Below are 11,658 nucleotides of genomic sequence, written 5' to 3' on the forward strand. Positions count from 1 at the left end.
TCAATCACCGTCAAAGCAACCATGGCTTGATTCTGCTTTATCATCAGGATTATGTTCACACCTCAATCTCTTAGGCACTCGATCGTCGTCAAAGCAACCATGGCTCAAATCTGCTCCATCATCACCAAGGCCTCTTTTAGACTCAATTGCAACATAATCTATGGACGCATCTCCATCGTCAATAACAGCAATAGCATCCTTATTCGATGTAGAGGCATAATGAATCATTTTCCCATCAATATCCCTGTATATACTAGGCGAACCCCTATCTTCTTAACATCGATTTCTGGCCCAAAATCTGCGATAACCTCTACTTCGTCACCGGCCTCCAAATTGACCTCATATTTATCAAAATTGAATATCCAAATGTGATCTTCATGCGATATTTCTAGAGTAATGTTAAATCGCCTTTCATTTTGATAAGTGGTACTCTTGGTTTTATTGAGTACGGAAATGATAGGAAGATCACCAGCGTACCATATCTCTCCATTGTCACATGATGAATGAACAGTGCATACAGCGAACCCTTCCATATTATGATCAATGATGCGAGGCACTTCAAAACATATAGAGCGTCCCTCATCCTTATATGTAAACCAATCAGGTATATCATTGTCGGGGAGAAAAATGCCATACAAGCTACGAAATCCACTCAAAGTCCATTCCTATAACCACCAAAATCATTATGTCTATAAGCAATACTATAAAAAATACGTAGAGAGAGAGAGAGAGAGAGAGAGAGAGAGAGAACCTGTAGGATGCTTTGTTTAAAATTATTTGTTAAATTGCTGCACCGTTCCATTTGAATCTCGCTAATGAAATTCAACAACTTATCCAAGCCAAGAATCTCTGCTAATTTATTGCAATTACTGAGGTACAAAGCTTCCATATGTAAGAAATTTGATAGATTTGGCAATCTTTCCAACGCCATGCAGTTTGAGGCACGCAGCACATTCAAACTTGGTGGTAAATCTGAAATTGATTTAAGCTTTGTGCAATTATCCAAAATGATAATTTTAAGCTTCGAGAGACCACCAAGGCTCGATGGCAAGCTATGAAAATGATTGTTTTCTAAATCTAAAGATCGAAGGGAACATAAACTCCCAATATCTTTAGGAATTGCATCATATGATAAATTGCAATTACTAAGATTTAAATCTCTTAGTGAGTTCAAGCCTTGTAGTGAAGCAGGCAACAGATGGACTGGCCTGGGACTTTTCTTCGGGAATATCCAAGACCAAAATAGTGAAGAGAGTGACTTAGATGGTGATCCTTTACACCCACACAGTGACAAGTATTTGAGGTTCTTCAGTTGTACTATGGTACATGGCACCTGTCTTATGGAAGTGTTATCTGCAAGAATGGTTGTCAAGGATTCCATCTTCCCCAACTCCTCAGCCAAATTGTCAATTTTAGAACAACCAGAAAGAACGAGAGTTTGAAGAGACTTCAACTTGTAGAAACTCTTTGGCAGACTTTGAAGACTTCTGCAATCTTTCAAATTAACCAAAACAAGATTATTAAGATCTCCAATAGATTGGTGAACCTCAAACAAACTTGTACAATCTTTGAGTATTAGTTTCTCAAGTTGAGGGAGTATTGCAAAGTTAGGGGTCTGAGCCAAGTGATGGGAATGACTAAGATTTAGGAATTTCAACTTCTCGAACAATTGCTGAACAAATGACAAAAGAAAGAAACAAAATATTAGCACCAAAAATGTCAAAACTTATGGCTTAATGGTTATGAGTATAATATACCTTGGAATTTTTCCAAATTTGTGTGAGATTGCTATATTGCAAGTCAATCGCAACTAGGTTTCTTGAGTAAAAGTTGTTTGGAAAAAACTTTTCAGAGAATCCGTGCCAACAGAGCCACCTTAAATCTTTAGAAAGATGTTCATAATCTCCGGTAAGGTGTACATGATCAAGGTGGAGTAATCTTAGTCTCTCCATCTTTATAAATGTTTTTGTACTAAAAGTCTCCTTACTTAATCTTGACAATTTTAAAGTAAGTCCTTCAACTGCTTCTGATCCCTGCTAAGAAAAAGATTTGTGTGATGCAACTCTAAAGTAGTTATATATATTGAAGTTGAGAGCTTGTTAATGTACTTATAAATAAAGAAATGGAAAACTACACATATTTCTTTGAACTAACACTCGACAAATACCTTCTCTAAACTTTAAAATATGACAATCAACCCCCTCAAACTACACAACACTTTTATGTTTCCCTCTCTATTAATATTTTTTTGTTAAATTGGACGAAAAAATTATTCTCATGACCAATTTGACATTTTCTTACCAATATAGCCCACATTAGATGAGTAAAAATAAAATTATCCCCCTTATAATAATAATAATAATAATCATATATATATATATATATATATAAAAGCCGAGTTTTGACGTAGAGAGTGCTTAGAATTGCGACACATGTCCATGTTTTTTAATATTTGAGAGTGCTTAGAATTGCGACATATGTCCATGTTTTTAATATTTGAACCCTTTTTTTTTTTTTTTTTTACCTCCAGTCATTAATTAGCGTAATTAATTGTGTTGATTATATTTTAAAAGTTTTCTATACATAAATTATTCAATAAATTAAGCATTATTAATGTCCGAATCAAATAAGGAAACAAATAATATAAATGAAATTATAACCTTTTTTTTTTTTGAGAAGAAAGATCGATTTTTATTGAATTCACTCTGCTAGAGCTAATTGCTCGAGCAAAATAGTATCACAGATACATTCAGGATGTATAACCTTTTTTTTTTTTTTTTTTCACACCAACAATATTTTCTTTAAATTTTAAATTTTTTTACTCATAATTTTTAATAATTGAACCGTGCAAATACTGAAAGGGTTTTTCCTTTGTCATTAATTAGCATATATATATATATATATAAAAGCCAAGTTTTGACCTAGAGAGTGCTTAGAATTGTGACACGTATCCATGTTTTTTAATATCTGAGAGTGCTTAGAACTGCGACACATGTCCATGTTTTTAATATCTGAACCATTTTTTTACCTCCAGTCATTAATTAGCGTAATTAATTGTGTTGATTATATTTGAAGAGTTTTCTACACATAAATTATTCAATAAATTAAGTATTATTAATGTCCAAATCAAATAGGGAAACAAATAATATAAATGAAATTATAACCTTTTTTTTTTTTTTCACACCAACAATATTTTCTTTAAATTTTAAATGTTTTTAATCATAATTTTTAATAATTGAACCGTGCAAATATTGAAAGGGTTTTTCCTTTGTCATTAATTAGCGTAATTAATTGTGTTGATTATATTTCAAGAGTTTTCCATACATAAATTATTTAATAAATTAAGTATTATTAATGTCCGAATCAAATAAGGAAACAAATAATATAAATGAAATTATAACCTTTCTTTTTCACACGAACAATATTTTCTTTAAATTTTAAATTTTTTTACTTATAATTTTTAATAATTGAACTGTACAAATATTGAAAGGGTTTTTCCTTTTTCTATTTTTTTTTTAATGAATTAAGTGTACGATTTTTAATTAATTCCTTTTGACCTTTCTTTTTATTAACTCACGTGTCCTTTTTTTTTTTTTAATTTTAATTTTAAATTTTTTTTACTCATAATTTTTAATAATTGAACCGTGCAAATATTGAAAGGGGTTTTTCCTTTCTCAATTTTTTTTAATGAATTAAGTGTACGATTTTTTCTTAATTAATTTCTTTTGATCTTTCTTTTTATTAACTCACGTTATCTCTCTCACCCTAAATCAAGATTTTTAAAAAAAAATTTAAATTTTTTTACTCATAATTTTTAATAATTGAACCGTGCAAATATTGAAAGGGTTTTTCCTTTGTCATTAATTAGCGTAATTAATTGTATTGATTATATGTCAAGAGTTTTCCATACATAAATTATTCAATAAATTAAGTATTATTAATGTTCGAATCAAATAAGGAAATAAATAATTTAAATGAAATTATAACCTTTTTTTTTTTTTTTTTCACACGAACAATATTTTCTTTAAATTTTAAATTTTTTTACTTATAATTTTTAATAATTAAACCGTACAAATATTGAAAGGGTTTTTCCTTTTTCTATTTTTTTAATGAATTAATTGTACAATTTTTTCTTAATTAATTCATTTTGACCTTTCTTTTTATTAACTCATGTGTCCGTGTTTTTTTTTTTTTTTTTTTTTTTTAATTTAATTTAAATTTTTTTTACTCATAATTTTTAATAATTGAACCGTGCAAATATTGAAAGGGTTTTTCCTTTTTCTATTTTTTTTAATGAATTAAGTTTACAATTTTTTCATAATTAATTTCTTTTGACCTTTCTTTTTATTAACTCATGTTTAATTATCTCTCTCACCCTAAATCATGATTTTTTTTTTTTTAATAAATTAAGTGTCCTAATGCATTAATATCTCTCCCTTTATTAAAACACAATTTTTTCTTAATTAATTCATTTTGACATTTTATTTTATTAACTCACATTTATCTCTCTCACCCTAAATCACATCAGTCTCTCTCACTCTAAATTCATGTCTCTCCTTATACGGCAATAACGTTTCAAAACTCTTTCTTATAGAAGTTGACCATTGCACAAAGTTTATTTGATCAGTTTCATGGAAATATATGTGACTCCGAACTATGATTTAAGAAATGAGATATTCAAGATGAATGTATCATTGTGCTTTTATGTATAAATTTTTAGCAATTGTGAATTGATGATCTTTAGTTTGTTTCTTGAGAATTTTTTTTTTTTTTTTAATTTATTTATACCAAACACCGTTTTAAATTAGAGATTTGGTAGAGATGAATATGTTTCCATTTTATATTGTGAAATTTTGTTCAGCTATTTTTTTTTTTTTTTTTTTGCTTTTTTGAATGTTCAGAATTATGAGTTTTATTTGTATTATAATAGTTATTACATCAAAAATATTAAAATTTTATGCTAATTTTATATTAATACTTTGATAATCAAAATTCATGTTTTCTTGCTTTTTTTTTTTTTTTCCCCTAATTTTCTATTAGTTTTCATGTTTTTTTTGTTCTTTATGCTTTTCATTTTAAACTACACATATGGGGACGAATTTAGGTTGTTTTAATTTATTTTTTAGATTAAGGGAAGATTGAAATGATTTATTTGATTGCATTAAATATTGAGTGAAAGATTTTGTTATTTTTGTATCCATATAAAAAAATAAAATAAAAAATAAAAAAGATTTGTTATTTTGCTTTGTATTATTTTTTTAAGAGGTATGATACATCCACAATTTAAACCTAACTTTGGCTCAACTTATGTCCCCAAGGGGTAGCTCAATCGGCTGTGAACTACGCCTCATGAAGCGGATGTTACTAGTTTGAATCCCTCTTCCCCCTTCCCTTGTGTGGACATGTCAAAAAAAAAAAAAAAAAAAAAAAAAACTTTGGCTCAACTTCTAGATCAAATTTTGCTCTCTCTCTAGTTTAAGGCTCTCTCTCCTCCACAAGCAAGTTTTTTAAAAAAACTTAAGAAAAAAGTTGGGTTTAAGTTGTGCCTTTATCATTTTCATTTTTAAATGTCCAGAATTTTATGAGTTTTATTTGTATTTAAATATAATAGGTATTACACAAAAACTTATTGGGTTTAGGGTTACTCTCGGTTTTGCTATCATTCTTAATATATTGTTATAGGGTTTATGGTTACTCTTTTCTTATTTTTTGTTCTAATTTATATATTATTTTTCATTCAAATTTCTTATTGTTCTTTTGTAAATTTAATTGACTTCGTTGTTCATTATGTTTTTTTGTGTTCCAATATTCCTTCTATGATTTTTTATCTCTATCTTTGATAAAAGAAATAAAACTACTCCTATAAGAATAAATATTTTAATATGTTTTATGGGTCTTATGATTTAAGGGTCTTATGTTTTAACTCATTTCAGCTGGTTTTAAATTACACATATGAGAATTTTTTAATATGTTTTAATTTATATGGATTAAAACTAAAATTATATATGGTTCTTATGATAGTATATTTTTATATGATTTATATATTCATGCAAACTTATGTGTAATTGTGTCACTATGTTCAATAATATACTGTCAAATAACCTTTTGAATTTTTTTTTTTTTTTTTATTGAAATAGGCATGATAGATTTTTTTACACAATTTTTTTGACCTATAATAAAAAATACAATGGAGATGTGTTCTTAAGTTTTAAAATCAAACTATAATGAATAATCCCGCGCATAGCGCGGGTTCTAAGCTAGTAATAATAATAATGAGGTAAAGTCCACCTACCCATCAAACTACCACGCAATTGATAATGACAATGTCCCCTCCAAACTTTCAATTGTGACAATATCCCTCCAAAACTAGTAAAAAGATAAAAATGCCCCTATACATTTCTCAATTAGACAATAGCCTACACCTTGATCTAAGGAGATTCATAGTGAGGTCGTGCGTCAATCTTCATGGCTAGGGGAGGATGTAGATGTGTGGCCATGGAAACCCAAGGCCATATATAGCCTCCATCACGGTCAAGTGGTGGTGAATTAAATTTTTTCTTTATTTATTTATTTTTTTTTCACATATCTTATGCCGGGTATAATTTAAGTCAAAATTAGTCATGTGATAAATCTTCCATCAAATTTAATAGAAAATGCTAACATATGGGTTAAAATGAAGGTGTTGTGCTATTTGGGAGAATCAATTGTCACTCTCTAAAATTCAGGAGAGGGGTCTTTGCAAATCCGATATAAGTTTGCTAGGAATAAGTATAGTTATTTGAAAAGAAAACATAGACATGTTTGTAGTGTCCGCCACAAAGGAAGTATTATGTAACCTATAGTTTGCACCCTCAAGTTATAACAAGGAAAATGCCCAATTTTTCTAATCCTCTCACCAATATTTGAGCCAACTAATGTATTATTGTCGAGTATTTAATTTAGCTGAGGCCAACTTACTTTAATATAACCATGCATGCTTGAAAGTAACAAAATAGTATAATGAAGTTAGCAAAGAAAACAAATATGGGCCTTGTCAAATGATAAATTCTCCCTTGAAATGAGATATGGGAATCAAAACCAATCATTTCCTGAGCATTCACATGCAGCAAACTCCTTGTATGGGTTTCCTTCCCTAAGTTTAGGGAAAATGTTAAAAAAATCCTAAAAACCTACCCACAACAGACTCTCTAAATGAGTCATAAACATGAGGATTACTACAGTGAAACCCAAAGTATAGGGTTCCATTGTAGTGATCCTTGTGATAATTAAAATAGAAAAGAAAAATGTTTCTCTCTCCTGCATCATTAAAGTAGTACAAAAATAAAGAAGTAAAAAAATATAGAAGAGTAAATAAATGATATTTAATTAGTATAGGGAATGATAAAGGGAAATTATTGTGGAGTATATTAAAATAAGAAAGCAAAAAGTAGTTTGGATCCTTAAATGTAAGAAAAATGACGAGGAAGCTGCTAGGAATGCTCAACTCTGTCCAAAACGTACCATTTAAACACAAGTAGTAGTAGAATTAAAAACAATGGTTACTAACTTTAAGAATTATAGTAGATTTTGGTCCCAAAAAGTGGGTTTGCGGTGCTAGGTTGCTTAACTATCATCATTTTGTAAACACTAGTAGGGTAATGATGTAGTTTTGCACACTTGGGTTAGGGGCAAATTTATCATTTTGTAGGGTCTAGATGCATGTGCATCTCACATTCTATACTTTCCATCCATATTAATTGGTGGATTTAACTAAAGGAGCAAATCAAAACTGAAATTTCAACTTAAAGGATGAATTGCAATAATTTCAATTTTTTTTTTTTTTTTCCTAGTGGAAGTTCGTACCTCATGCTTTGCCAATATATCAAGTGCATCATCATGCAGCCATAATCTACTACGCTTTCCTGGAATTTTGGGGTATTCTTCACGAACAATTTCTCTTCCCATGTCTCGAACTAAATTATGCATTACGAGCTTGTTTCTCTCACCAACTGAAAGAAGACACCTCTGGATGAGGACACTAATTCCAATCTTTGCAGAAAAACCACAGGCATTCAATATTTGTGTGACATAGGCTTTGTCCATTCCGATAAAGAAACATGATATATCAAGGAATATATCCTTTTGAGTATCGTCACTTAATGCATCATAGCTTATTCGAAGTTTTGTTTGAATTTCATCATTAGGGATTCTTTTCAATTTCTCTAACGTGTCTTTCCAATCATCCATGCTCCTAGAGAATAGAAAAGAACCCAAAACTTCAAGAGCTAGCGGTAGTCCTCCAGAATAAGCAACGACACTTCTTGACAATTCCATATAATCTTCGGTGGGATAACCATTCCTAAAGGCATGCCAACTAAAGAGTTCTAGAGATTCTTTTTCGCTCATTTCTTTGGTTGTATATACTTCGTCCACTTGAAGCACCTTTAGCATTTGCTCATCTCTAGTCGTTATAATAATCCTACTTCCTCGGCCAAACCAGTCACGACTTCTAGTTGTTATGGCATCAAGTTGCTCCAAGTTGTCTACATCATCAAGTATAATAAGTACACTTCTATCACGAAGTCTTTCTTGTATCATAGTAATTCCTCTATTAACATCATTCACCTTTATCTTTCTTGTCTTCAAGATATCAGAAAGAAGTTGCTCCTGTAATCGAACGAGGCCATAAGGTTGCTTAGAAGTTTCCCTAATATTTGCAAGATAACTTTTATCCTCAAAACTATGGAAAAGTTCGTTATATATGGCTTTAGAAATGGTTGTTTTCCCCATTCCACCAATTCCCCATATGCCTAACATGCGGACATCATCGGCTCCAACCCTTAACAATGAAGTGATGTCTTTCACACGAGATTCTATTCCAACTGGGTAGAGTGTAACAAATAAGTATGTGCTGTTAAGTTCCCTTGAAACCTCTTTAACAATTTTGTTAATAAACTTGGCTTCGTGCCTGCAAATTATTTTGGAAGTGAGGTAGAGTCAAATCATACAAGTTAGCATTTAAATATAGTAAATATTCCATTATGACAGAAAAAAAAAAAAGAAAAAAAAAGAAAAGAAAGGAGCTTAGAGCATATTTTGGCCATTATTCCTAACACACTAGTGCTTAAAATGCTACTTGGCCCAAATTTAAAGAAACTAAACTTAAGATACTATAAAATTATGTTGCATATATACATGAATCTATGTAATCATTTGTGAGTATCAACTTAGTTAGCTGCCAAAATTTCCCATTTTTTCATGAATGACGGGGGAGTAATATTATTACAAAATTCCTCTGTTATACCCTCCAAGTTATGTACGGTCATCAAGAATTTTATAATTCCCTATACTTTTTTCTTGTTTCAATTAAATCCCTGGGGCTGGAAGCAAGGCATATTATTGAAAAACTCTTCTCCACTCGCTTCAATAGCCCATGCAAGATCGTCGCTCATCGAGATTAATTCAACTTGATCAATCAACATTATTTTGTCCACCAAATTTTTGAAATCTAAAGGAGTAAAGTGAAAGATCTAAAAATGATCCGCTAGTGAGCACTTACCCATCCGCTGTGTTTTTTAGAACCCACCCTGACAAATTAGCAGCTTCCCTTAGAGCACTCCTCCACCTAAGTACCTTGTCTATGTTTGACAAATAAAGCTCTTCATATTTCGAAAATGCTTGCGCAAAACTACCGGTTTGGTAGCGCATATCCGATGGTTCAACATCGTAGAAGATAGGCAGAACGAACTGCCTCACCGTTCTTCGGCACTCCATGATCTTTACAAGTTCCTCCAAGCACCACGTAGAAGCCGCGTAGTCCCTAGAAAAGACGATAATAGAAATTTTAGACCCTTCGATGGCCGACAACAATTCGGATGAAATATCTTCTCCTCTTCGGAGTTCATTGTCATCTCTGAAGGTCTTGATTCCGGCATTGTCGAGAGTGAAATAGAGGTGGTCGGTGAAATTTTTGCGCGTGTCTTTACCTCTAAAACTCAAGAAAACATCGTAAGTTCGGTTGGAATGGAAAGAAGAAGATGAAGATGAAGATGAAGAGGGGAAGGCAGTGGCAGCCATGACCTAAGGATTGAGAGTTGGTGAGAAGTGGAAAATGGCAAAGGACGTGGAAAAGAGTGATCCAAATATATTATTTATGCCCATCGATCGTTGAACGTGGAAATTGGTGATCCAATTTGAACGCGTGAACAACTTGGTCCATGTGTTCTTTCCCGCTTGCTTCCTTTCTTTCTTGTTTTCTCTTTCCTGTGTAAGAAGTTAAGACAAGTTCCTTTTCCTTTCCTTTCTGTTTTTATGGCATATTAGTCTTTCTCCATGATGCTTTTTATGGATTTACCCGGGTCAGCCCCAAGTTGCAATGTCTTTCTTCAATTTATTTATTTATTTTTTAAATGAGAAATTTACAGATAAACGAGAAATTAAGTTCAAATTTTATAATTTACAGATAAATCTTGTTTTTTTTTTGACAATGAGTTAAAGAAAAATATGTCTTTTTAAGTTTATTATATTTGGTGTTATGTGGTGATGTGTCATCATCTTATTGAAAGGCATAAAAAACTTAGTTTGTGCTAAGTTCCCGAGTTATTCTCAATTTTGCTCTTTACTGATGATAAGATTGTCTCAATTTTTGTTTGTAAGATTACTCTTTTAACACATCAAAAAATTTTCCTTTTAGAGAAAATTTCTTGCTTACATTTACTCAAAAGACACATCTTGCTCAACAAGGGCAATAATTTGAACAAAATTAGGACTATTCTCCATACATACTTTATCTAAAGATTGGTGAAGAATTGCTTATGCTAGACAATAAATTGCTTTATTAGTCTCCCTTCTAATATGCCCTCCAAATCCAAATGGTGGAAAAGAAAAGGAATTAAAAATCACGCAATTCAAAAAGAAGAGAAATTTAGCAGAATTTCACTACCATGTGAAGAGAAAAGTGGAAAATGAGTCGCACTTCAAAAAAAAAAAAAAATAAAAATAAAAATAAAAATTATTTATTCATTAACACTACTTCAAAGAACAAAATTTGTTTATTCACTAACACCGTCTCTATTGGAGTACAAAACCATATTTAAATAGACTCATTAAGAGCATTCTTAATGGAAGAGCCAAATGTTACTTTTATCTAAAATAGCTCTTCAAATGTTTAAAAAAACCCCTACATTGGATTAGCAAAAAAAAAATATAAAATAGATATTTGATTGGAAGAGTTAAAAGAAAAGCTAAATGTAGCATCACTTTTTAAGGGAACTATTTTATTTTTCATTGTTTTTCTCACTTGTTTTATCTTTTTCCTACTTTTTTTTTCTGTATGTTTTTTTTTTTCCAATTTTTTTTCAATTTTTCCTCTCACATATTCTTTTTTTTTTTTCCAAAATTTTTATTACTTTTAATAATATTTTAATAGAATAGATAAAAATATGACTAATTGGATGTAGAGATATTTAAAAAGGGCTTAGTTAAACTAGATAAAAGTGAGTTTTGATGAGTTATTTTACATAAAAATATGACTTCTCTATTGGGAATGCTCTTCAAAATCCTTATACCCAATTTAACTAACTTTGGATTAAATTACAAAATAACATAATTCTTAGAATTAAATACTAATAATCTCATTAATTAATAAATCTTAAATAAAAATAAGAACCCAATTAACTC

General features: G+C 30.4%; 1 pseudogene; it reads right to left on the reverse strand.

The window, feature by feature from the left end:
* LOC132189528 (TMV resistance protein N-like) lies at nucleotides 1-10,056 on the reverse strand (annotated as a pseudogene).
* Nucleotides 10,057-11,658: the final 1,602 nt, after the last annotated feature.

This window comes from Corylus avellana, chromosome 5 (assembly GCF_965113065.1).
Source record: "Corylus avellana chromosome 5, dhCorAvel1.hap1.2, whole genome shotgun sequence".
NCBI classification, from domain to species: Eukaryota; Viridiplantae; Streptophyta; class Magnoliopsida; order Fagales; family Betulaceae; genus Corylus; species Corylus avellana.